The sequence below is a fragment of the Lepisosteus oculatus genome, chromosome 2 (genome assembly GCF_040954835.1).
Source record: "Lepisosteus oculatus isolate fLepOcu1 chromosome 2, fLepOcu1.hap2, whole genome shotgun sequence".
In the NCBI taxonomy this organism is placed as follows: Eukaryota; Metazoa; Chordata; class Actinopteri; order Semionotiformes; family Lepisosteidae; genus Lepisosteus; species Lepisosteus oculatus.
In genome coordinates this window covers 65,402,170-65,424,402 of record NC_090697.1, presented here as the reverse complement: position 1 = coordinate 65,424,402, position 22,233 = coordinate 65,402,170, and positions in this window count along the sequence as shown.

The window sequence follows — 22,233 nt, the reverse complement described above, 5'->3', positions numbered from 1 at the left end:
GTGATGGCATCTCGGGCCTGGGCTGGGCTGGGCATCTCGGCCGTTCATCATCGCGGCAGCCCTCCAGCCAGCTCGCGCAGGGCCTGTTTATCAGCGCGCTGCACACGCCGGGAACCTTTCCCACTCCACATCACCGGCTGCGACTGGGAAAAAAAACACAGAGCTCTTGGGCAAACATTTCTCCCAGCGTGCGAGAAAACCAAACCACGTTAATTGATGCCGCGCTGAAGAGTGCTGTGGATCACTCCGTCCAAGTGCTCGTTTACCAAGGGGGGAGGGATCAGAAAGAATTTGTCCCACCGTGAGGGTCAGGCGTTCGTATAACACTCACGTGCTGCCAGTTCAAACATGCAGGAAGGCAGTATGCGTGGAACAACACTCAGCACAAAAGGGAGCAGGCCTAAAACACGTCACCATCCAGTGCCACTCCGCCTTCTGCACTGTGCATGGCCTGACACAGATGCTCTTGCAGACTAATTAATAATAATAATTTCTCACACTTATATAGTGCTTTTATGGACACTCAAACACTTTACAGGTAATGGGGACTCCCCTCCACCCCTATCAGTGTGCAGCCCCACCTGGATGATGCTCCAGTCGCTCCCCACACACCAGCTCTCAGTGGGGAGGAGAACAGGGTGATGAAGCCAGTTCAGAGATGGGGATTATGAGGAGGCCATGACTGGTAAAGTCCAGGGGGAAATTTGGTCAGGACACCAAGGACACCCCTACTCTTTTTGTGAAACACCCTGGGATTTTTAATGACCACAGAGAGTCAATTGAAGGATGACACTTTTTTACAGTACAGTGTCCCCGTCACTATACTGGGGCATTAGGACCCACACAGACCGCAGGGTGAGCGCCTCCTACTGGCCCCACTAACACCTCTTCCAGTAACAGCCTTAGCTTTCCCAGGAGTCTCCCATCCAGGCCCAGGCTAGGCTCACACCTGCTGAGCTCCAGTGGGGCTGTCGGCTGGGAGCTGCAGGGTGTCGTAGCTGCTGAGATTTGTGAAGGTGTGAAAACATCGGAGGGAAAATGTAAAAATCCAACAGCTGGGGCGGTGAGGGGCTCATTTCAATATGCCAGGAGTGCACAGGGGCACACATACAGAAAGACCCCAGATATTCCACACACGCATCGCAACACGTACGTAAGGACTCTCTTTGTCGTGTTCCTGGAACCGAATAAAAGCAGTAAGTACCCTCTTCAGAGATGCTCGCTGTTTTGCTCACCACAGTTCTGACCCCATTAGCTTGAGCATTCAGAAAATAAAATAAATCACAGCATGACTATTATGCTCTTTAATTGTCTCGGAATAAATTGCACACGCGCCCATATATATTTACGCAGGATTGTGCAAATGGATCAAGACAATAACACTGCAGCTGAAGTTCAGAATTTTCTGCACAGATATAATCAAATCCACCCCTGGCTTGAAACCTGTCCAAACCAACACGGCCTTGCCTCATTTTCCCTGAAGAGTGTCCTTCAACAGACGTGCATTTAGCCTTTAAACTAGCAGGGAGGAGCAGGAACACAGAGCTGCAACAGGCGAGTTTTCATCGGAATGTCTTTGAACAGAGGTCTCCACCACCGGTCCTGGATTAACTCTTGTCCAGTGCCCAGTGCACTTTAATAAATTAATATAATGTTGCTTTATTAGCCCCATACAATTTCTTGCATTAGGAATTTGTCTTTTTTCATACCCCAGCTTGCTCTCCATGAGACACACAGACAGGGAGTGAAGCTTGGGGTCAGAGCGCAGGGTCAGCCATTGTACAGTTGGGGTTAAGGGCCTTGCTCAGGAGCCCAACGGAGTTCCTCTGCCGGCTGCGGGATTTGAACCGGCAACCTTCCAGTCACAGGTACAGATCCTTAGCCACAGGGCCACTGTTCATGCAACTGACCAGTTAAGCCAAGAATGTTTCAACGAAGGCCACACTGGTCCTTGAGGGCTGAGGGATACTCTGATCTCTAATTAGCCTCCCCTGAACTTGCTGATTGGATCACAGTGAAGCCGTCCCAGGCCTTTGGAAACTGAGGATTTAAATGCTGCCTACAAACCTGCTGGACTGGGTCTCTCTCAGACCAGGGTTGAATATCCTGCCTCACAAGCTGCCCCACAAGTTTAATAACTGAAGCGTTATGAAAAAGAGAATCAGATTCCAGCAGGAAAGGGACACATTATCAAATCCATATGCACGGGTAGAATAGCAACAAAAAAAAAGCACCCAGCTGTTCTTGGCTATACTGAATAATAGCATTGGTGGTGCCTTCGGGCAGAACTATGTATTTGGAAATAGTTTCATGCAAGACGAATGTGCAGGGGGAAAAAAGGAATATTGAGGTTCTCTATCCAATGAATGTTTTTTTTCTGCACACTAAGCTCAATACATGACTGATCTTGACAGATCTGTAGATCTGTCTTTGCCTTTACTCTCAGTGATGAGGACCAGCGCTGATTGATGTATTAAAGCCAGAAGCCAGCAGAGCTACACTGCAGGATTTATCCTACAGACTCTGGACAGCCATATGGATAAAAGACACCCCCCCCCCTCCCCCCCAAAGCTTAGAAGACGATGGTGATGATGCATTCAGTTTGTTTATCTCACAGGATATGTGTGTGTTTCAATTCTTTTGAATCCAGTTGTGATATTTCTCTGATTCCACATAAAACCCAGCTACAATTTCACACTTGTAGCATGGTTACAGGGCTCCACCAGCACTCTAAAAAAGTACTTTAAGGTTAAAAAAAAGCTCTTTTCCACAGTGGAGCTGTCTATGGATTTGCACTTTTGGATTTTTCCAGCTCCATCCAGCTCCAAGCGCCCAGTCTGTGCTCTGGAGCAGACAGCTGTGGGAATTAACCAGTTACATGGCCAAGCGGCTGTGGACTCTTATCTGATCCCAGATGCAGGAGCATCAGTGGACGCTGACAGACTCCCACTGCATGGCAGTTTGGTCCACCTTGGGCTTTTCCAGTTGCTTGTTCCTGGATAAATTGTGTGTACTGATGAAGCTGAAAATGAGCTCTTTAACTGTACACATTTAGCAATGGCACCTAGTCCTTGAAAGTGGCCTGCAGCTTAAAGTAAAACCTGAAATGGATCAAATTGCTTTTCATGCTTTGCAGTGGGAGTCTAACTGCTGTCTCACAGCAACAGTACAGGACCACTTCTGGTTAATGGGATGGACGTCAAAAGCTCTCTGCGCCAGTTTTAAATGATGGAATGGGGTGCAATTGCTTTTTACTGAACAAGGAAATACATTTTGAGTCAGGAAATGAATGCAGAGAAGCCAGAGCCTGTACAGATTTATCTACGAGTCTCCACAGCTCTCTGAGCAGGCTGAATTAGCGAACAGGTCAGGAGAGAAAGATTTATGGTGTTTAGTGAGTGTTTGGTGGCGTAAGAGTCTCATTGCACCCAGACTGCCATTCCTCTCCTGTCGCTGGGTAATAGATTAAAATAGAGAGAGAAACGGGGAGATGAGAGAGAGAGAGAAAGGGGGTGATGGGAAATGAGAGAAAGGGGGTGATGAGGAGAGAGAGAGAAAGGGGGTGATGGGAAGAGAGAGAGAGAAAAGGGGTGATGGGGAGAGAGAGAGAGAAAGGGGGTGATGGGGAGAGAGAGAGAGGAAGGGGGTGGTGGGGAGAGAGAGAGGAAGGTTGTGATGGGGAGAGAGAGAGGAAGGTTGTGATGGGGAGAGAGAGAGAAAGGGGGTGATGGAGAGAGCGACAGGGGAAGAGAGAGACAGGGAGAGAGAAAGGAGGCATGAGGGGGAGACAGAGGGACAGGAGGAGAAGGAGAGAGACTATAAATGGTGGCAGAAAGCAGACAGGTGGCAGACAGAGAAGGAGGGAGAGACCTGCTACATCTCCCTGTGGGTCTCAGAGTTCCCCCAGGGGCTGTGCGGGGCACTCTGGCACCGGAAGGCCATTACGTCAGACAGACCGCAGGCCGGACACCGCCACCACACCATGGCGGGTGAAGTTATCACCTCATCACTGCCCGGAGCTCCCGTGGAAAGAGGTCACTGCGTGTGGAGCCGACGAGGTCACCTGGAATTAACCCCCGTGGCGCCGGAGCACAGGCCCAGAGAGACACACTGTACACTCTGCTGAAGAGCACAGCTTCCACTGCGCGTCTGTGAAAATAAACACACACACAGCTCCCTTGGGAGAGAGGCCTGGGGTCTGGAGCATGGTCCAGCTGGCACAGGCCTCTGTTCTGGAGGCGATCCAGTCCTGGTCCTGGGTGGGCAGTGTGTCTGCAGACTTACAAGCTAAATCAGCCCATACTTAGCTTAACTGGACCCATTTCACAATTCACTCCCATCTCTTCAGCCTCTGCTGCTTTAGAAGACCTAGAAGACCTACAGACACCCCAGGACCACAGCCGGGCACCCCTAGCGATCACAGCTTCCTGCCAGATCTGATGATACTGGCAGATGCCGGTGGGATTCCGTATGGGTCTGGAGCACAATTTGGGAGAAAACAGCTGGGATTGGGAGGTTCCAAAGTCAGGAGGGGCTTCCTTGACTTGTGACACTAGAGCGCCCCCCTGTGGCACCTGTGAGCCTGCAGTGTTCTCAGCGAGTTGCATTAGATCTCAGCCCAACCCCTCTGTTCCACAGCTGACAGCGTGTAGAAAGCTCACGCGTGCCAACAGCAGACAGCATGTCAGACACATTTGGTCTTCAGGCTGTTTGAAAACAGGACCCAGCCCTCCCTTCGACCTGAGGCCTCCCAGTCTCACCGCCTCTGACTCGGCCCTCTCGAGCCCAAAGCCACCTGTCCGGGATCATCAGGTGAGCGTTTCCGAGGCCGTCAGACAGAGTTTGACCTGGGGTGAACGGATGCTGCTTGGCTGGTGTGCGATTCGCACAGGGATTAGGATGACCTGAACAGTAGGAGCAAATGCATTCGACTCCAGTCTCAGGGCAACCCAGGCAGGTGACCTGGCATCTCACCCACATGGGCACAAAGGTGGCGAGAGTCAGTGAACTAGTCATTCCAGATAGTGAGGGAGGCATAAACAGCACCAATTTAAACTGCTGATTCTACATTTTCACAGCGCACGCTACACTGGTGTTACACAGATTTGAGATAACACCCCTAGGGGTTGCACAGCTGTGGCATAAAGAGTGATATAATCAAAAGATCCAGCATTAAGATCCAATCACTCTCAGCAAAAGCTCCTCATCTGCGGGCTCATCTGAACTCGATGGCTTCCTTGCTGTACTCTCTCGAGACAGGCCTGCCCGTTCTCACCCCCTTCAAAACTGACACTGCAGAACTCGTTCCTGCACAGTGCAGCAGATGCCTTGCCTGTGAACATGGAGATGGTGCATCGTGGGTGTGGGGAGGGGACATGCCAGTTCCATGCTTCAGACGTCAGCGAGAGGAGTGCAAGGGGTTGCTCAGGGCGAGTAAGAAAGAGGCCGGATCACACAGAAGCAGCTTCAAAGAGCTCCAAGGGAAAGGAATGGGAAGGCAGGCAGAATTCAGAAGAAGGCAAGGGCCCACCTCTCAGTCTGTCTTATATATTATATATACCGTACATATATAATTTCTCAGGTTTTCTGCAGAAAGGTGATCTCCTCTAAGGTCGCTGGTTGAAAACTTGGGCTGCATGGCTCGTGGCACACAAAGGCGTCAGAACCCAAGCGCCAAATTCGAAAACATTTACCTTGGCATCACTGTAACTGATCGAATCTTGGCCAATCTTGACCGAACCACTTTCCCCCAGAATGCAGTGCGGTATGACCCGCCAGGCACTGTCTCCAATGACAGTCGGCAGAAGACAGCCGGTTTAGGCGACAGTTAAAACGCGGACGTGGAGGCTTTTGTTCCAGTTACTGGTCTGTATCTGATGCACCAGAGGAAAGCTGGAAGCAGGCCAGCCTCGTGGAGCCTGGGACGTGAGGAGTTTTTGCAAGGGTTATGCCTGGTTAGGTTTAGTGTAACTGGAGGGCTTGTGCAATGGTGGTTAACACGGATGGGAACTGGATTGAGAGGGAAATTCTTTTTCCTTGCAGTTTATTACTGAACAGCCGCATTTACTACCCCCGCTCTCTTCCTGATCTTCCCCTTTCCAAGTCCCGTTCTCCCCCCATAACCCATCAGAAAACACAGAGTCACATTCCCGTAAACCCAGCCACCAGCTGAACCACAGAACTCCACACGACTCCAAAACACTTCAAACCGCCCAACTGAACCAAACACTAACAGGACCAAAGCCGACATTTAGGGAGGGTATTTATGAAGAAATTTCATAAACGTAGGTTTCCAGTTTCCCTCACTGTATGTGACTACAGAGCACTGTCTTTTCACCTGATCACTGTGTCTGTCTAACACCCTGTGGTGGAGAAGCGCTTATTGAAAGCGTTCAGCTCAGGTCCTGGAAGGCCAGTGGATCTACAGGATTTCTAGACCTTTTTTTTTTATTAAAGCAGAACCATTGAAGTGCTGAGCAAAGCAAGCAATTGGCTTTTCGAGAGCTGGCAGCAAATTTCCAAATGGCCCTGGGCAGAAAATTGAAATCAAATAGCCTGTGATTAAGAGCTCAGCTGCATTAAAATCAGGAGGACACGGCTTGCCCATGACCAGGGTTGAGAACCACTGCCTGAATCCCAGACTATGACTGGAATGAGGCTGGGCTTCTCTTCCTGCCTCGACACAGTGTGTCTGTTCAACGTCTCTCGTTTCTTTCTTTCTAAATATGTGTATATTATCCTTTTCGAAAAGCGGGACTATGACAATTTCCAAGGCAGTACAACATCTGTGAGAGAGCGGGACCTGCATACATTATCTCTGCTGCAATCAATTTTGCTTTTGTTTTCCTGTTGCTGTTGCTTTTCACTCATAGTTAGGAGTGATTTGTTTTTCTCCCCCCCAACAAGCGAAAAGCAGCAACCCACAAAAAGAGAGAGAGAGAGAGAGAGAGAAAGAGAAAGCCCACTCAGCCCATTAGGAATGCAGGAAGCAATCGTCAGGGGATTGAGGCGTTCTCTTCTAGAGGAGATGGCAGGGGTTCGAGCCTGGATCACGTCACTAGTCGACTGTCGTCGGTTGTGCTGGGCTGTCGCAGTTCTCGATGACCCCTGTGGTCTCCCAGACAGTTTCAGGCCTGCTGGTGGGGACACACCTCTCCTCCTACAGGGGCTGTGCTGCCTGTGATGTGTTAAAAGATGATTGGCTTGCAGACAAGGCAGGCTACATCCTGGATGGGACGCCAGGCATGGAAACACAAATCCTGGCAGACAATGGGCACAGGGCAGGATACACCCACCCACACACAGAAACACAGAAACACAGATCCTGACAGGCAATACACTAGAAGGCAGGAAACACCCTGGATAGGATGCCAGTCCATCACAGGACACACACATAATAATATTGAGACCCTGGGAGACATCTTGTATAAGGCAGGATACACCACGTCTATGACCAATTGCCGGGACCTGGATGTGTTGTATCCATGACCTTATTTGCAATGCAGCTACCAGGTGTTTTATGGCGTGTGTGGCATGGTTCAATAGCAAGTGTCTCAAAAAACGGAAACGTTTGCTGATAGTGCAAGGAAGCAAACATGCATATATATGACTTCATGTCTGTCACTGGAGATTGACTCAAGAGTCAAAGAAGAACATTTAGAAGGAGGGCCAAATGAAAAGAAAAGACTACGAGGGGGGTCTGATAGAGCTATTCAAATTTCTCACAGGCATCAACAAAGTCAGCTCAGAAGATTTATTCAGAATCTGCAGAGAAACACGACACAGAGAACTCAAGTGGAAACTAGGTAGAAGTTCATTTAAAGCTTAAACAAGAGGCACATCTTTACACAAAGGGTGGTGGGAGTACGGAACAAGCTGCTCAGCCAAGGTGTTGAAGCTTTCAAGACAGGGCTGGGGGAAATCCTTAGCCACACTAGCGACTAACTCAGCCGGAATGCAGTCCTCTTGTTTGTAACTGTTCTTATGGCGAACAAAGATAATGAGACCATGTGACCTACCTCTCTCGCTTGTTTGTTGTGTCCTGACCTCCAGTGATGTCTTCAAAGATTCCAGATTGACAACTTTGGCAGCCGGGCCGGGACATGGAGAAGCACCTTGATCCTTAACAATTCCCATGTTTTACTCCTTATGAGATCCCCCAAATCTGGGGGGGAGCTTTCCCTGCTGGGCTGGAAGTACAGCTCAGGGGGTTGACTTCATCAGCCGAATTAAACCTCTGCTCAGGACGAGAAGCAAGCCTTCTGGTGTTGACAAAACCTGCACTGGCTCAAACCGCAGAGGAACGGGAGTCTCGATTGCCCTCTACCCCCTGAAGACTCAGAAGACCGTCAAGCTTGATCTTAGCCTCGCCCTTAGATTCCTTCTCCTCCCTTTGCCCTCCATCACGGACTACACCAGTGAGTGCGTCGTGCTAATTCTTTCCATCCGTGCGTTATTCATATCACTTGACACTTTTAACAGCGTCGCACGATGTTCAAATTGTGTTTTTCAGGAGTGCTGTTGTTTGTTTGTTTGTTTTTCCCTTGTATTTTGCCACTTCAGGCGGAGTGCCTGGCCAGGAACGATTTTCCAACACATTCAGAGTCCACACTGCTGTTCGGATTCGACCTCCGACCCTGTTCTGAAGTGCTGAGAGCTTAACACGCTCTCGCCCGCACACAGTGAAAACAGCTGCCAGATGAGTCCCTTCAGCGCGGTTTACCCACTTACCCACCCACCCCAAAACAGGCTCCTTCTGCCTGCCAGTGGGGCGTGCAGGAACCCCCGAGCCGTGACTTTCCCTGGACGAGAAGTCCACTTTCGGTGGGGGGGGGGTGACATATTGACACGCAGCGGGAAGAGAGAAATTGAGAGTAAATGATCCTTTTAACACAAATTAGTTTAAAAGCCTTAGGGACTTGGAAAGAGAGTGAAAGGGAGGAGAGGGGGAGGGAGGCATTCGTGATGACAGCGCGTGACTTTCAGACTCAGAGCGGAGCCTTCAGATCCGCTTAACTCTCGTTTTCGCTGAGCTGGCGAGGTTTCAATGACATGTTGGCTCATTCATCCACCACTCTTGGCATAAAGAAGGGCCTTCTATCTTCATTCCTAAATGTAGCAGCTCCTCTTAATTTCCACTTTTATCCTCGGGTGGTCCAATTTCAAAACTTACACTTACTTAAATACATGCTTAAATTTACCACACCCCTCCAGCAGGTAAACAATCTGTTATCAGACTGGGTACAATCATCATGAGACTGACGGAAAAGAGATGGACAGAAGTCTTCGTCCCTCAGGTTTATCCATTAGCTAGCGTCCACACGCAGAGAGAAAACACTTGTGGTATAACATGAAGCACAAAAGGGAGGCGACACAAACAAGCCTCTGTGTTTGTTTCATTGAGAGGGCTAGTCCAAAACTGACCTTTCTAATGCACTCTGGGGAGTCTGGACTGGCACCAGCAGGTAGGCAATTAATCCAATTGCAATGCTAAGCAGTTGGTTCTCACGCTGACCCGCGTGGCACGGCTTACAACAGCTGGCACCAGAGCTCTGCCCTTGCAGACCTATCACTGGCACTGACACAGACCGCCGCTTCTTCTTGTTCCTCTTTGCCAAGGCAGCATTCTCTCACACGCTGGCAGCTCCGCCCTGGGCTGCCTGGCTAGGCTGACCGGCTGACCGGCTGCCTCTCAGGTCCAGCTGGCCAGGTCCCAGGAAGCTCGCACCCCACGGGCTGCCTCGGACGTCTCCCTGAGCTCGTGCTGGTGGACACGGTCATGGCTTCAGAGAAGAGAGGAAGGGTAGCAGGGAAAACTAGCAAATCGGCTTCAATGGGGCCACACGGAGACGGAGCTCAACGGCTGATTTCAGGCAGCGTCGTAATAGGATATGAAAAACAACACTGTCACGGTCAGCTGGCAATTTTCGGTGCAATTATTTTTTTTTTTCAAAAAACGATAAAAGGAAACTACTTCTGTAGAGCATGGCTTTCAAATCCTGGAACAGTAAAATTACTTAATTGAACCTCTAGTGGAGATAACAGATTAATCACAGCTGTAGTATTTTGTATTTTCAGCTGTTTGATTGTCAGTAGATTTTAAACTGTCATGAGATGCTAAGGGAGCACATGCATTTGTTAAGTAACCTAAAATGCGCAACTTTGTAGACAACGGATCCTAATTCTGTATTAATTGAATACTGTATGAGAACACATGAGGGAAGTGTGAGGAGGGCATTCGGCTCATTTTGGCTGTAGGAGCGTAGTGGTCTGCTGGTTTTATCTACAAATGCGGCTTCTTCAAGGAGCTCAGAGAACCTAATTGTGCTGTGACTTAATCATGCTAGGTTTGCACATAAGAGCACTGTACAGTAAATGCGAAGACATGGATCATGACTGATTTTTAAGACCTTAGATACCGTATATGTTCGGTTATCTTATCTGAAAATAAAAATATTTTATAATTTCTGCGGTCTGCATGTGTGAGACGGTTTCCAATGTTGTTTTGCAGTTTAGTTATGAACTACCTGGGTCTACTTAGTACATAGTGTCCTTTTACAAAATCCTGGTTCTTTTTCACATTTATGATGTTTTACAAAGGTCTTGTAATACAGGAATTTGCTAATCCTAACTTTGTTTACGTATGTGGCTCGAAAGACGGGCCAAACCTTTAAACGGCCCTTAATGTGCATATTACTTTATAAAGGACACAATGAGAAACTGATTACTGTACTTCTTCAGATTTTAAAAAAGGACACAGCTACAGTACGAAATATTAAGACGTCCTAGTTAAAACCTCTTTGTAAGAACCTGCAGATGCTTGCTAGTGTTTGTTTTTTTAAGGCTACACCCGCATATCTTGTGATTAGGGTATGATATTGGTGACAAATTTAATTTTCCTGTTCACACAAACGCACAGAAAATACTGGTACCGAACGCAAAATTAACTGGCGCCCCCACCTAGGCAAACAGAATTAAAATTGCAGACAGTGTCATCCTCGCACCTCCAACTCAACAGACGGGGCTACTGACGGTCAAAGTCGACGAACCAGGTCACATGATTAGCCAAAAAAGAAGGCACTATATTTTGGGAATGAAAGCAGCTACTGTAGGAAGCTACTTCCAACGGCACAAATGCAGCAATAACAAATGAGACCGGTTTGGTTTTCCTATGACGTTGTAGGGGGGCTAAGCAACAGATCCTTCTGATCCCTGCGTGTGGAGTTTGCATGGTCACCAGTTAGGTATTACCCCTATCTATCAAAGACCAGCTTAATTGGTGTCTCTAAAGAACCAGCAGCTGAAGAGCTAGAAGACATTGTTCAATTGGTCTAATAAAGCCAAAAATACAAAACAATACAGACTTGGGCCTAAACTGTAAAAGGACAAATAGTACAGGGCTTGCTCTAAATGTAAAAACAATATGAATATTGTATTTTTACATTAAATAAGGCAAACCTCTGGTGTTTCTGCCAGACAACCTTAGCCTATTTTGCTGCCTTTGCTGGTGTTAGTGGATCAGGCTCGTCAATGTGACCACCCTAAGCTAGATAGTGTTTGTGTGCTGTCTAATACAATGAACTGGAAAAGCAACGGGTCTTCATAAATTAAACGGGCATATACATCAAAAACAAGTTGAATTAGAAAACAAATGTATACATGAACAAGTAAAGCCTTCCAAAAATTCGGAGCAGAGTAAGACAGATGGACAACAGGTTCTGTAGCTGCACTAGGAGAGAGGGAGAGACTGGAGGAAAAGAGGGAGTGAGTGGGAAAGGGAGAGAGTGGGAGGGAAGCTCTTTCTTTCTGTGCAGACAGATTGAATGGAGACAGGATCCATCTTTCAGCAGGCGGAGTGTAGCAGCACAGCAGCTGTGATGATAACTGATAAGAGATCAGAGTCCACGGGAAAGAGGGAGGGAGAGGGAGAGAGAAAAGGGAATGGGAGATGAAAGGATGGAGCGAAGGCATAATAAGGGTGGGAGAACGGGAGCTGGTTGCTGGAGCTGAGAGTGGAAGAGAGAGGCAGAGAGTAGCAGGGAGTGAGAAAATGAGTGAGACAGGGAGGCAGTGTGGGCTAGTGGTTAGAGCTGAGACACTGGGAGAGAGAGAGGGAGGCAGTGTGGACTAGTGGTTAGAGCTGAGACACTGGGAGAGAGAGAGGGAGGCAGTGTGGGCTAGTGGTTAGAGCTGAGGCACTGGGAGAGAGAGAGGGAGGCAGTGTGGGCTAGTGGCTAGAGCTGAGACACTGGGAGAGAGAGAGGGAGGCAGTGTGGGCTAGTGGCTAGAGCTGAGACACTGGGAGAGAGAGAGGGAGGCAGTGTGGGCTAGTGGTTAGAGCTGAGACACTGGGAGAGAGAGAGAGGGAGGCAGTGTGGGTTAGTGGTTAGAGCTGAGACACTGGGAGAGAGAGAGAGGGAGGCAGTGTGGGCTAGTGGTTAGAGCTGAGACACTGGGAGAGAGAGAGGGAGGCAGTGTGGGCTAGTGGTTAGAGCTGAGACACTGGGAGAGAGAGAGGGAGGCAGTGTGGGCTAGTGGTAAGAGCTGAGACACTGGGAGAGAGAGAGGGAGGCAGTGTGGGTTAGTGGTTAGAGCTGAGACACTGGGAGAGAGAGAGGGAGGCAGTGTGGGCTAGTGGAGGAAGGAGATTTTTTGTCATGAGAAGCAGTAGGTTCTTGAGAAGCCTGTCCTTTTGTAATATAAACATGTCCAGGATAGCTCTCTGCAGTTTCCTGGTGTCCTCATTTTACCAAAGAGCAGGCTCATGAGAATACGCTTTCCCACACAGCCTCAGTCTCTGATAAACTTCTACAACAGACTCAGAAACATACGTAACCTTTGCAAAGAGACGGGGACACGGATACACAGGCAGTCTTAAAACTGCCTCCCCCTAAACACACACACACAGGGAAGCAGCACACTTCCTGTTGTGTGCCCAAGAGTGCACTTCACTGGAGTCTCGGCAGGACCGGAGAAGCACAGGAGGAACAGCTGACCGGGCTCCCTGCAGGGGTCAGTGACCATCGTGCTCCAGAGGTCAGGCACAGAGACACAAGCGGTCTGAAGCCCATGGCAACTGGGCTGGAACAGGCGTCACAGAGAGTGCGGGGAAAATGATTGCGACAAGAGGCAGCTTAGTCAGATTTGTCAGATCTCATACTTCATCGGTACCTTGAAGTCGCGGGCTGAGCGCAGAACAGAAGAAGACCCGACTAACAGATCGCTGATTATCCAGGGCCCCGGAGGGGGATGGGGTCACTGGATTTTTTTTGGAAGTCCAGACAATCCTGTTTCTTTAGTATCTTATTTTTTCACATTTTGTATAACTCTGTGGTTTTACGTGTTGTGAACTTGTTTATTGTAATCAAATGTTCTAAAGCGGGGAGTGGTGACAAGCACAGACTTCATATACACATTTAAACTGCAGAAACACACAGTGCCGCACACCCCACGTTACTTTAGCCTGCTTAATGAAAAACACAATACTGTATTTATACAGTGTCTGTATAATGAAAAATAATAACGGATTGAGAACTCTGTTCTCTCCCCAGATCCACGCAGCGGATTATCGCGTCAAATGGTCTGGTGTAGGCAGTCATCTGACTGGGACCCCCCGCCTCGCTGATACAGACAGGAGGGTCTTCAGGACCCTTCAATGGGCAGTCAGTCAGCGGTCAGCAACGGCCAGCAACGCAGCAGGGCGATAACAACCCTCTCGGAGAAAACCACAGCACAGGACTCTCGCCTGAAAGCAGGGAGGCGAGTGAGGGAAAAGGCAGCAGCATGGCGACCCTCGCCACCCGATCTCCCACCCTGCCGAGCGGCTGTGGGATTCACCCGGCGGCCACGTCGCACAGGCACGAAGCACGAATCCCCAACACTGCCTTCAGCTGGCCAAAACCTGGAACGGCTCAAACCGCTGTGCAGTCTGCGCTGATTGACATTCCTGGGGTACCTGTCAGCCCTGGTTCTGCAGGGAAGCTGCCGCTGTCGAGCGCTTTGGAGAACGTACTGTCGGAGCGCCTCGCATACGCGAAGCGGTTGCTACAGTAGTTCAAGGGGAGGCACTTCCGAAACACTGACATTTTGGAAGTATAATCAAACACACAATTATAATTCTTTGGTCACTTCACATACTTGTTGAACCAACAAATTACTCCGCCATCACCCTTTCGACCCGTACTTCGCATTAGTACATTCACAAATGAATAATCTGACGGCACACGGGAGGACCGCTCACATACGCTTTCTGTCGTGAAAAATGACTTCCTGCCAGCTAGTGTTTCGACTTTCCTCACACAATATCACCCCACTCCTGTTCCCAGGTGTCTGTATTAAACAGCTCTCCTGAAAAAAAAAACTGGCACAGAATTCGATCCACTTCAGGTTTTGCCTACTGTCAATAGCAGGTAACAGACACTGAAATGTCCCAGACTGCTGGATAAAGGATGTTTTCTTTTTCTGACTTCTTCAGATTTCAAGTTCCCAGTTTTTAAGATTTATTGAAAATCTGCAGCATTCTGCAACTGGAAGCGATGGCAGATCAAATCATCAGGTCCGGCAAGCGCTCGATCGAGTGATCAATTGCAGGAAGACCACGGGTCAGGAGGGAGTTCAAACCGGGAAGTGTTGCACCGGAGGGGGAGAAGGATGGCCTACATTGCCAAGCTGCCTGACGTCTTCACGGTCAGCAGTGCATCCAACACCGTCTTTACACAGAGGGTTGTGGGTTTAACACATCTTTACACAAAGAGTTGTGGAAGTATGGAATATGCTCTCCATCTCGATGGAGACGACCCTCTGCCTTCTTTCCAAGAACGTCAGGAGATCCCTGGATCAATTCGCTGCCAGGCAGGCCAGTTGGACCAAATTATCTTTAAAAAAGTATCTCTGTTTAAGGCCCAACGTTCCCTTGATGAACTGTTGCCCATCTTTTGAAATAGGTATTTTAAGGCAATGGTTCCTAACTCTGGTCCTGAGAGATACCCGTATCTGCTGGTTTCAGTCACCTGGTAATCACAGGTGCTAACCAATGACATTAATCTATTCTTGTTTAGAATTTGTTTTACCTGTTTCTACTAAAGATGTGCCATTTGTACACCCTCATGGATATTCAGAGTTTCTCTCTCCTCAAGATTCTGCCCCCTAATTCTTTAAACCTCTTTCGAGCTTTATACAACTGTTTTACGCTTTTTTATGAGCGTTTCACCATCTGGGACTCATCAGGTGGCAGTGGCAATGTATCTAAATTTCCCAAAATGAGCTTTTTGTTTCTCTTTCTACCGAGGAGCACTTGATTACATTTCAGCTCACACACCCAGATGAGGGGAGTTCTGAAGTCAGAAACTGGCACAGCGATGAGACCAATTACATAATCCCATCCCGTCCGAGAGCTGACAGGAAATTTAAAAACATGCCTCAGATGGAAAATTGAAATCAATTAGCCGGTGATGATGATCTCGGCTGGAACAAACACCAAAAGAAACAACTGTTCCCCCAGGACCCCCTGTAACAGGAGAGTAAGACTCAGTTCCTGGTGGACTTCATATCCTCAGGGTTCTGTTCCACCAGAGCTATAAGTTATACAGCTGGTCCAATTATTCAATTAACTGAAGTGAATGTGTGAAACACAACGGAAAGATCTCATGTACATTTAAGAAATTCATTAGTTAACTGCTTAATTGACTACTCAGGTGGCAACAGTAACCAGAAGATACTGAGGTCTGAGGTTCGAGGCCCTTGCACTATAGGATTAAGTGGAGTGAGGCTCTCCTGGCCCAGGGTTAGAGGCCACAGGTACACACAAGTGCAGTGGAGCTCCTGTCCAAGAGACAAGGCTGGCTGCTCTCAGTCAGGAGCCAATAGTAACCGTGCAAGAGTGGCCGAAGGAGATCAGGCTGGGGTGAGAGTGCCAGCGTTAGGCTTTCCTGTCCGACAGTGACCCCTGGGGCCAGTCAAGTCCTCTGTGGGACCGCAGTGTCACCCAGCGACCCATACCGGTCCAAAGTCTCAGGTGTGCTGTTGGTGCTGAACAAAAGCAAACGGGCTGGCAGGGCTTCGGGACATTCGGAAGACACACATGCCACCGCCACCAGCTGATTCACAAAGCACAAAGGGAATTACATTGGCGAAAGGAAGTCAATAACAGAACAAACAAACATTTTCTGCACGAGTGTGGGAAGAGCTGACCACTCACTTACCCTCTCTGCTCCAAGGACAAGAGGAGCTCATCGAGATTGCCTGTCCACTTACGAGATGTGAAGCCCACGGCCAGCCAATAATCATTAAGATAATTACCACTCTCCAGTTAATTGCAATAATTGCGGAAACAAATGCGGTAGAAAACTCTTTGTGAGCTATTACCATTCAAGAACCATAATGCCTGGTTTTCATGATGTTGAATTTTCTTCTGTCTGCAAGCATTCACAGTGGGAGACCATTGGGGGGGGATTCTTACAAACGGGGTTTTGTCCATTATCTAGAAAAGAGCAAGCTGCAAACAGATTTCAAGATACAAAGATTTCAAGATCTATTCATGCTTCAAATCACCTTGGTGCCATGACGCTTAACTGCTTTCTCTGGGAAGTAAATTGCTATGGCTAGCATCTACAGCTCAGTCAAGGTGTGTGCTGGAGAATTTATTAAGAACATAAATTCCTCCACCTCCACCAACATTTCCTAGACAGTTGGCTCCAGACGAGCACAAGTACTTAAAGACCTCTGTAACAAAGAGTCACTTTCTTCTAAACAGATTGTGCATTGCCTCTTACTGTTTTTATTCATCCAAGTTGGAATCGCTCCATCAACAACTCTCATACCCACTGGGACTATAATGATACGTTGACACGCCCACCCACAGAGCAGGGCTTGTCGTTGGTCAGGCTGCCAGCTCCACACTGCCTGACAGGAGAGTCAGCTCCCATTGGTGGGGAGGCTTGTCCCTCACTGACATCACTGCAGGCCTGCAGCTCCCTGGCTAATCACAGCAGGTGAGGAGAGAGCCCTGGCCGACTAGTCCACTATCCCCTAGAGGAGGTCTTCCAAAAGCGCGTCCCATCTGGGAGAGTGCCAGTGGCTCTGAGTTCTCACTTGTGTTAAGTAAATCATTTCTATCTTCACCTGGAAGTAACACTGTGGGTGGATACTTTCAATTAGTACCGGAAACAGCAGACCAGTATGGTGAGCATTTGTATTGTTTCCTGGTATATTTACAGCAGTGCTCCTTGGCAATGCTGGGGCCCTTTGTTCAATTTCCTGGGGTGCTGTCTGCATGGAGTTTGTATGTTCTCCCCGTGTTCACATGGGTTTCTTCCGGTTACTCCAGATCTCCCCCCCCCCCACCCCAACGACACACTGGTTGGCTTCTGGGAAAATTGGCCCTGGTGTGAGTTTACGTATACCCATGTGTCCTCTGATGGACTAGAGTCCCATCCACCGTGTACCCTGCCTTGTGCCCGCTGCATGCTGGGATAAACTCCGGGTTCCCTTTGACCCTGAACTGGAAGAAGTGGTGAGAAAGTGGATGGATGTACAGTATCTTATGATAGGACACAAGCGCCATTAAATCACAAACAGCTGCCCTCTTAGAGCCAAGACGTGGATGAGGTCATCACGCCAAAGCCTTGCATCGTGCTGTACTAGTTCAGCAAAGCTGTAATTTCACATTTGCAAAATGAATCCCGTTCAGCTGCGCAGATAAATTTTAATGACCTCTTGGCGAAATCGACACAGGAATCGAGCTCTGGAGAGCAGCAAAAGTCTTTATTGTAGTAGAGTTGGACAATGCAAACTGCAGTACAATATTAAATCGTATTTCACTGTATTGTAATAACGTTACATATTTTTCTGTCAAGGGAGGGGGTAGGTGTACTATAAATTTATCCCTAGTGCTTTGGTAGATGTTCAAATAACAAGAAAATCAAATCAGAATCAAATCTAGCAGGCATAAATGACAACACACCAGCTATAAGAAACAGACTCATTTTAAATTCCTTGCTAGCTCATAACTGCTCTTTCCCTGAGACTGCACTTCTACGTGAGTGAGACACTGCGTGTGTGTGTCTGGGAGAGCAGAGGAAGTAAGACCATACGGTTACAAACCAGAGGAAGCCATTCGGGTTAATTGGAGGAGAACAATTTCAAAGTGACCAACCAATGAGGTAATTGAATGAAGAAACCAGGATTCTGTTCATCGAACAAATGCCTTGTCTGAGACATACAGGTGCTGCCAGCCTTTAGGAACAGAACTAACTGGGTTTGGGACTCATCAGGACCAGGTTTGGAGACCCCTTCCATAAGGAAAACCAAATCATGTCAGTGGACCAGTAGGTGGTGCTCTATCGACTCCACCAGAATTCCCAAAACCCAGAAAAGAGGTTTGTGAGGCTGTGAGGGACGGAGAGACGAAGTGGGGGAGGGAAGAAGAGAAAAGGGTGAGGAGAAGAAATGGAGGGGAGGGCGAGAGAGCAACACAGAGAGAGAGGGAATGTAATAAGTACTTCAGAAAACCTCGCTTGCTTCCAACTTCAGCTGGTTCAGCAAACTGTCTTCTGAATTTTCTGACAGAGCAGAAGAAAATTCCTGTTGTTAATATCTTTTAAATCCTCTCTGGATACTGTGTCTGTCTTTCCAGCCATTTTGTTTGCAGACCCTTTCTTCCATATTTCTGAGCTCGGAGTGGAAAGAAAGACTTTTTTTCCCCCCACTTTGAAGTGGCAAAAATAAAAGGTGCATTTGCATTTGAATCGACGGGGTCATAATTTGTCCGTTTTAATTCGGGAATCCTGCATCAAAAGCTCTTGCACCAGGAAAATGTGTCTCGGTTACATCGTTGATTGAACTTCAAGGCCGGTTAATTAAGAACAGAGTATGACAGGCAGCTCGGTGCACCTAATAGATCTGAGAGGCCGAGAATTCAATGGTCCAGCTCAGCCAGCTCAGTTCTGTACCCAACATCTGACACAGATGTGCTACTATTATAATAATAATAATTGCTTACACTTATATAGCGCTTTTCTGGACACTCCACTCAAAGCGCTTTACAGGTAATGGGGACTCCCCTCCACCACCACCAGTGTGCAGCCCCACCTGGATGATGCGACGGCAGCCATAGTGCACCAGAATGCTCACCACACATCAGCTATCAGCGGGGAGGAGAGCAGAGTAATGTAGCCAATTCATAGATGGGGATTATTAGGAGGCCATGATTGGTAAGGGTCAATGGGAAATTTGGCCAGGACACTGGGGTTACACCCCTACTCTTTTCGAGAAACACCCTGGGATTTTTAATGACTACAGAGAGTCAACTGAAGGACGACTCCTTTTTTCAGTATAGTGTCCCCGTCACTATACGGGGGCATTAGGACCCACATACACCGCCGGGTGAGCTCCCCCTGCTGGCCCCACTAACAATTCTTCCAGCAGCAACCTTAGTTTTTCCCAGGAGGTCTCCCATCCAGGTACTGACCAGGTTCACACCTGCTGAGCTTCAGTGGGCTGCCAGCTGTGGGTTGCAGGGTGATATGGCTGCTGGGTACTACTGACCTTGCCTGTGCCCACAAAACACTGCGGGCACAGCCAGGGGCACTGCACAGCTCTTTGAACCTGGATGCCACCTACCGGGAGCAAAACAGGTGGCTCCGCTGTCCTGAAGCAGAGCTCAGGATTATCTGGCTTTACTGTACCGCCCATGATTCACGCTAAAACTGGTCAGTTTACGATGTAAATCTGATCAACATCGCTTCACTGGGAAGATCTGCATCCGTGACATGTCAAGAAGGCAGGCAAAGGATTTGAGTAAGGATTCACAGTATATGTTGAGAAGCTTATCACACAGTGTGTGTAGGGATACTAGGTTTATGGAAAAAATCATTAGACCTGAAATAGAGGATCACCCATATGGAAGCATGATCCCAAGGCGTATGCAAAAGATTTAGAAAAGGTAAGTCTCGTTTCACTTGCAAGCGCTTTTTGAACAAGCAACACAAAAAAGCACAGCATAGGACAGGGTGTATTCAGATGTTCAGAAAGCTTTTCATGAAGTTTCTTATAAAAGGATTAGTCCTCAAATGAAAGGTCATAGGCATTGAAACCAAGGTACTGTATGCATTATGAAGCGATTAACGGATAGGAAACAGAGGGCAGAGATAAGGAGTGAATGTCCAATTTGGGGAGTAAAGCAAAGATTTGCATTGAGAATTGGTTAATGGGAAACAAAGAGCACAGAGAAGGGGTGAATTCTCATGCTGGGGAGATGTTATTAGTGAAGTACTACAGGGGGTCTGTACTGAAACCACTGCTCTTACCGATTATAGCAATCTACATTCTGGTACAGTTAGTAAACTTGTCAAGTTTGCAGACAATACTACAACCGGAGAATAAGCAATATCTGTAGAAGCAGCAGCTGGAATTCCAAGAAGACACCTGGCAGATGACATGCAATGCTGACAAGCGCAGGGTTTTGCATGCAGGCAGAAAAAACAAACTATAAATACAAGATGGGAAACACTGAGCCTGACTAAACTTCTGAAAAACACTTTAATGTTCATGTTGACATGTCATTTACATCTTCTTCCATCTTTTAGATGCAAGATGTAATGTAGCAAAGTAATATGAAATGTAACTAGACATAAGTAAAAGATTAGGATTTAAATGGGAACTATATTTTGGGGTTAGAAAGAATCAGCACTGATGAGTGCATGTCAAACCACAATAAAAGTAAAATGTTCACAGTAACTTGTTAAACCTCCAACCTACATCACAAAATAGACTAAATTTCCAGGTATGCGCAGCACCATGTTCTGTGATTCAGAACGAGGCAACAAAACTTCCAGTGATATGATGTGGCCCTATTACATTGTAAAGAAACAGACTTGTGAATACATCTCTTTTAATCTAGCAGAAATATTGCTCTCGGCTTTGAGACAGTTTTGCCGACAAATACTACTTACTTGTTAACATGCATATCCCGTTGAAACATTTCTGCGGTGAAGTATCTGCTTCAGAACCTGAACGTACTGTAATTCACCCATACGTCATAGTACATTAGGCTTTACAGTGACTAGTGAGCAGGCAGGGCTGCATCACGTAGCAATTCAAGGGAACTCTAATGCGAGTTTGTGACAACATGGTGACTTAAAGCTCTTTCACAAAGTTCACAATTACGTGCTTAATTCAAAATTTGTAGACATTTTCTATGTCATCAATGAATGTATTTTGTTACCGAGATTGAATAACCAGTCTGAGAAATTGGGACTGCAGTTCCCCTTTAAGGGATAGTATGTTAAAATAGTTTAACTCACGTTCTCTCAGAATATTGCCTACACGTTTGGTCATCATGTGACAGAAAAGCTGGTCTCATCTGTAACTTTCTACATCTTTCGAGACTTTGAGCCATTTTAATGTTAACAGTGCATACCTAATGAACTGAATGGTTTGAGTCATCATCTGTTAAGACAAAATCCTCTATCTGTGTAACTAAGTGTAAGGTGAATTGATTAATGAGGCAGGCACCTGGCAAGATGATATTTAATATAGACAAGTGCAGAGTATCACATGCAGGCATCAAACCCATAAACTGTACAAAAGGCAAAATGGACAACACTCAGTTCAAGAAAAAACACATACAGCACTGTAGATGTTAATGGTGACACATTATTTACATCTTCTAGGTATCATGGGGAAGATGTTAACAGACTAACAATGGGAGGATTTATAGTTAAAACCACAGAACTTTAATCAATTATGTTACGATTGTATAACAATCCAGTAAGACTCATTTAGAATTTTGTGTACACTATTTGACAACGATTTCTAAAAAAGATACTGGTGCACGGGAATCAGTCCAGAGAAGAGCAACCAGATACATTCCAGGGCTTAAAGGAATGTCTTCCACTGACAGGCTGGAGGAGCTGAACCTTTTTAGCTTTGAACAGAGGAGATTATAAGGGGACTTGCGAGCATTCAAAGCCAACAATAGTCAACCCAGCAGACTTCTTCAGATCCAGACGTGACACACACACTACCAGTCTGTGACCTTCATTATAAATAACAAGCTTCTTTTAATTTGTCTTTAAGCATCAAAACATACCAAAATCCAATCCTTTCATGTTTTAGAGTCACCACGATATTGTCCCACTTATCAAAAGATCTTGCAGAGATCACTGCAGGAATTCGCTCCTCATTCAAGTTCCACTCTTGACTCTCTCACTCTCAACACCAGTTGGGGGCCTTTTC